Raw genomic sequence first — 6,000 nt, forward strand, 5'->3', positions numbered from 1 at the left:
TCTAGCCAGCTTCTAGCAGGCGTGGCTTACACTGTCCCCTACAGATCAGTATATTTATATTTAGAATATTTCTTATAGTTGGAATTTTGTGAGCCCCTATGATCACAGAGGACTGACAGCTCTTTGTTGTTTGTCATGTGCAATGAAGTTGTGGCACATGAGTCTTTATACATATGGGTACCTTTCTCAAGGTTAGGTTGCTGGATTATGGATGGAGTATCTCAAATTGGGAGCAGCAGAGCCATGGACCATGTATAGCTGACAGCAACTTATACACTTCAGTCAATGCTGCTGAGAGGTCCCCAGTTCCATGTCCTACTCAACACATTATTAAATTCATTCATTACTTACACTGTTTTGTTGTTATTTCTGCTCCCATTTATATTATTTCTCCTCATATAATGGATTTGTTTGTACTTGTTTTTCAAAACTCTTTAATTGCATCATTAAGCTATTTATTTGTATTCTTTCTGATTATTTAAAAGTAGGCAATTAGAGCTATAAATTTCCCTCTTAGGACAACTTTTAATGTGTCCCAGAGGTTTTGTTGTATTATGTTTTCAATTTCATCTAGGGTGCTTTTTATTACTCTTTTATTTTTTCTTTAACCCTTTCACCACTCAGTAATGTGTTGTTTAGTATGTCTAAGTAACAGAGATATTTATTTTATGTTGATTTTAAGCTTTATTGCATTGTGATCAGATAGGATATAAGAAATTATTTCAGGTTTTCTATTTTTATTGAGATGTTTTTATGTGTGTATCCATGTATGTGAGCTACTTTAAAGAAACTTCCAGGACTCCTGAATATTCTTTGCTGTTTGGGTATAGATATGTTAGGCCCATATGATAAATAGTACTGTGTTTCTTGATTTATTTATTTTTGTGCAGACAGCCTGTCTTTTGGAGACGGTGTAGTTGAGGTTAATCTATGCCTTAAAATCTTGAATTCTGCATTTTTATACTGGGTGTGCCTACTTTGGTCACATATGTCTTTAGGTCTGTAATGTTTTGTCTTTTTTTTTTTTTTTTGGTTCATTGTTCCCCTGTACAGAGAGGTGTTCCTCTTTGTCTCTTCTGATACGACATTCTTCAAGAATCCATGTGTAGCTCCATTCTAAGTTGTGTTCATGCTACCATGCAGAATAGCCTCTTGTTATAATGCTATTAGCCTTCCTGCCAAATTAAGAAAACTTGATATGCCATACACCTCATGACAGTATTTCCACACCAAAATGGCACACATCTTTTCAACTCACTGTTTTCCTTCTGTCTTTTTTCTTTCTTAATAAACTTGTTTATTTACTTTAGATCAATGCTGCAGCCTCCCCCTTCCATCCTCTCCATCTGTCCTCTGTTCCCACCCCCTAATCCACTCCTCCTCTGCCTCTGCCCAGGAAAAGGCTGGTCTCCCATGAATGTCAACAAAACCTGGAACACCAAGTCTCAGTAAGACTAAGCACCTCCCCATGGACCAAGGCTGGGCAAGGTTACCCAGAAGAGTGGAGTCCCAAATCCTGGAAAAGAGTTAGAGACAGCTCCTGTTCCCATCACCAGGAGTCCCACAAGAGGACCAAGCCACACAACTGTAACACATATGCAGAGTGCCCAAGTCAGTCCCATGCTGGCTCTCTGGTTGTCAGTTCAGTCTCTGTGAGCCCCTAGGAGCCCAGGTTAGTTGATTCTGCGAGTTTACTTGCAGAGTTTTTCTTAATGAACTCAATAGCTATACTTCACTTCTTTGGGGGCAGGCAAGTGAAATTCAAATCATGAGTCTAAAATCAGGGTAAGATTTATTTAACAATAACACTAATAACTATCATGATCAATATTTTGGTTGCTAAATGAATTAAACTTCAAAACTATTGATAAGCTTTCTAAATACTTATTATCAAGTGATACATGGGTTAATTTGTGTTTTCTGTTTTCTAGGTACTCTGCCTTTTAATTGTCATTTATATCTCTTGACACCATTATGTTAAAATCATATGTTCAATTTCTATTTTTACGTGCTTCACTTGAAATTTAACAAGTGTCCTTAATATAGAAAATCAATATTTGTCTTCCTGTCTCTAAAATTACAGGGAAATTAAAATATTCTAACTGGACAGAGCAGCCGTCATCCTCATCATGTTACTTCTTAGCATTTCAGCTGCACCTTGCTTTTAAGTCTCTTCTGAAATGAGTCAAATAGCTTGACAGTGTTTTTAGATTTTCTTCCCATTTCATCACATCTACTCAGTCCTGCTTATTCCATCTTCCTCTAGATTTCAGAGATGATCCTCTGCTGGGCTACACTGTCAGTAATTCTTTCAACAAGCATCTTTACAGAAAGACAAAATAAAACAAAATTACCTTTTCTCCTGAGCCAAAGTTAGGCCACTTTTTTTTTTTTTCACTGAAAGTTGTTTTCACTATGGTGTTCATCAACACTGATTCCAGTGCCATCAGGTCTCATGCAAGGTAATGGGATCATTATCATACTGACTTCTACCCTGTGGGTTAAAATAACTTTCCTTCGTCTAGGTGTTCTTCAACACCCCCCCCCCTTTGTTTTGCCTCTATTTCTATTACCATGCATATTGTTGAGGACTTCATTTTAAATCATCTGATTTAGGATCCTTTGGCCCGTCCCACACCTGGGAATTATGTAAATCTGGAAACTTACCTGTTTGTCCCTATATTTATGAATATTGGTTTCTTTCACCATAGTTCTCCTTCTCTCTTTCTCTTGTAAATCTTCTTATAATTTTTCACATCCGATTGTTTTTCCTGAGTAGACATTTCTTACATAGAAAACCACACATTATGGGCTGTACATTGTGGTACACACTTGGAATCTTAGCAACCCAGAGCTAAGGCAGGAGGATTGTAGGTTTAAAACTAATAATTTCACAACAATAAAGGTTGGTGAGTGTGTAGAAAGGAAGGAGGGGAGAAAGGGTAAAGAAGAAAAGAAGAGAAGAGAAAAAAGAAAAGGAAAGAAAAGAGAAGGCCAAAAGGAAGGGTAAAGAAAGGGAATACTCAATAACGCACTGCCTTTTTCTGTTAACATTCAATATAGAATACCTCCAATTGCAAATTTATACTGTTGTTGCACAAACTATGACACAATTCTTTAACATGTGCATTGGAAAGAAAGGGAAGTAAACATTTTCTCTGTAAGTCTGGGAATCCCTACCAGTTTGGGTTTTGAAAAATGTCAAGGATTTCATCTGCCTGAGACCAGAGTTCATGCTGTTTCTGAGTCAACACTCTGTTCTATCAAGTGACAAACTTTTTCTTGTCACACAGTAGCATACGGTAGGTTAGGTTTCTCAAGTTCTCAAGGAAACTGTTTTCCATTTGTTTGTTGTTTGGTTCTGGTTCGTTTGGTGGTGCTGTGTCTGCTTTCCCTGAGACTTGGGGGAAAAAAATCTTGCAACCTGCCATGTCTTTTCACAGAGTAGTTGACCCTACCAGGGGGTAATATGTGTCTCAGAAAGTCATGTCTCACAGGAACCAAAGCACAAAACTTTGTCTATGTGTAAGTGTTTGCCCCTCAGTTTGTATATCTAGGGCATCTACCTAAATCTGAGCTGCCCATCTTAACAAAATGCTCTTATAGTAGCTCTCGTCAGACTTATTCTTCATTCTGGTAACCTGGGGTTCCTTTAGTTTTTCTCATTGGGTGTGTTTGGCAATTGCCTTGGCATTATAACTTGGTGTTACATTGCATGCTTGTGGCAAGAGGTGAATCTGTAATCATTCCTTGGTGCTGTTTGAAGCTAGAACTTCATTTCCTATGTAGGAAATTGCCACCTAGGGGGTTGTCTAATCTGTAATTGCTTTCATAGATGTTTATTAAATCATTGAATTTCCTTAATGAACAGAAGCCCCAAATACATCTATGAATAAGTTGCATGAATACATACCTTCAAGTAAGAAAAGTAATTTCTGTTCCAGCAGCCACTATTTATCTTTTGTGTCTTAGACTGTGATTCTGTTATTTTAAATCTGTGGTTTCAATAATGAAACTTTTTAGAATTAACATATGGAACTACATTTTTGCTAAACTATTTACTTCTCATTTCTTGCTTCCAGGTTTAGTTTAACATGATCCCTCCCTTTAACTACCATGCTTTGTAGAAATGTGTTCTCTTGCAGAGCCAAGGAAATGTAAAACAAAAATGACACACACACACATGTCCCAAAAGTATCCATCTGTTCATTCACCCTTCTGGAATTTAGGAATTTTTTCATATACTAGAATGGAGACTTCTCCCCTTTAAGGCTTGTGTATTTGATATTTTGTGAGACTTGCTAAATCTATAACAGCACAAGGGGGCTCCACAAAGTCAGATAGCATTTGTTACTGACAACGTATTTTGTCCTCTAGATAATAGGGTGTTATTTTCACTTTAAGAAAAAGAAAGAGAATGAAAATTAAGTGCTTAGAGCTGGAAAAATGGGACCATTTTACAGTGGTAAGTATTGAACACAGAGAAAATGATGAGTGGCAGCCAGCTAGGAGCTGTATTTCACAGGAAAATACCTCATAGCTAAATATAGGCAGAGGGAGTCACTGCTCATTAAAGCCCATCTCTGAAATGTTCCTGAGACTTGTTTATGAAGTTTGTTTTCTCTATAGTAAAAACCCCAGAAAACTTACAAGAGCCCTAAACATTCCGCCCTGTAAGATCAGAAAGGTTACAATGTAACATGTCCTCAGGCAGAAGCTGTGTGGAGTAGGTAACACTGATGTAACTGTGGCCTAGGCAGTGTGGCAGCAACCAATCATATCTTTTGCAGAAGGAGATTAGAAGACTTCAATTTGTTTCCCCAATTTACATATAAGAAATCTTTCCAGAACATAAATAATAATGGATTGCCACAAGGATCTTACCGTGATAAAGTAAAGATGGCGGCCAATACATGAGTGAGTTTGGACTCAAGAAATACATTCGCAAATGAAGAATGGGTGTAAAACACCACTTCAGAACTGGGAAGGCACATCCAATAGCAAACCCACATTAGCAGCCAACCCAGGGCCAGGATAGGTAGGTAAGACAAAGGAAACAGAACCAAAGTTCCAGCACACCATGACAAGAGCATATGCAGATAGCGCACCAAATGCTGCGAATTTGGCAAGGTCCACTGATGTTTTAAGGATGAATCTGGACCTAGTTGCAGCAGCTTCACTGTCCTGAGTAAGAATGTTGGCGAGTAATAGCAGCACTGTCTATAAGATAACTTAATTCGACAGTATTAGCTTTCAAAAATGATTTTCTCTCTTTCTTTCTTTTTGAAAATGGGTCTCGTTGTGTTTTCTGCCTGACCTGCAACTTGCTATGTAGAGCAGGATGATTATAAGCTCCTAGCTCTAGGTCTAAAGGTTTGTAGCACCATGCCCAAATAAGAATTAATAATTTATTCTAAATATCAAAAATTGCAAAATGGAACTGGGGGGATGGCCCAGTGCCAAACAGCATTTGCTGCTTGAGCTAGAAGTCCTGAGTTCAAATCCTTAGCACACACATTAAAAACTAAGCATAGCCACATGCACGTGTAAACCCAGTGCTATGTGGAATGGAGACAGAATGATTGTTGACTGCCAGCCTGGCTCTGGTTCATTGAAAGATCCTGTCCCAAGGGAATGACAGCCTTTTTTTCTAGGTATCTCTTTCCAGCTTCTAGGCATCACTCAACACACATGTTCATATACATACTAATATGTGTGGATACAACACATGCACCATACATATGCATTATACATATACACTTTACACAAATACCATAGTCATTTACCACAAACATATGCAGCATACATATACTATATACCAGACAGACCACACACACGCAGAACACATAGAATATCCTACTCATATGTACAACATACATAAACTACATTCAATACAAATTATCACACACTTAACACAGATGCATCACACATATGCAACACTCAAAGGCAACACAAACACCACATACATATACCATACACACACACACACACACACACACA

Source organism: Cricetulus griseus, chromosome 3 (assembly GCF_003668045.3).
Source record: "Cricetulus griseus strain 17A/GY chromosome 3, alternate assembly CriGri-PICRH-1.0, whole genome shotgun sequence".
NCBI lineage: Eukaryota > Metazoa > Chordata > Mammalia > Rodentia > Cricetidae > Cricetulus > Cricetulus griseus.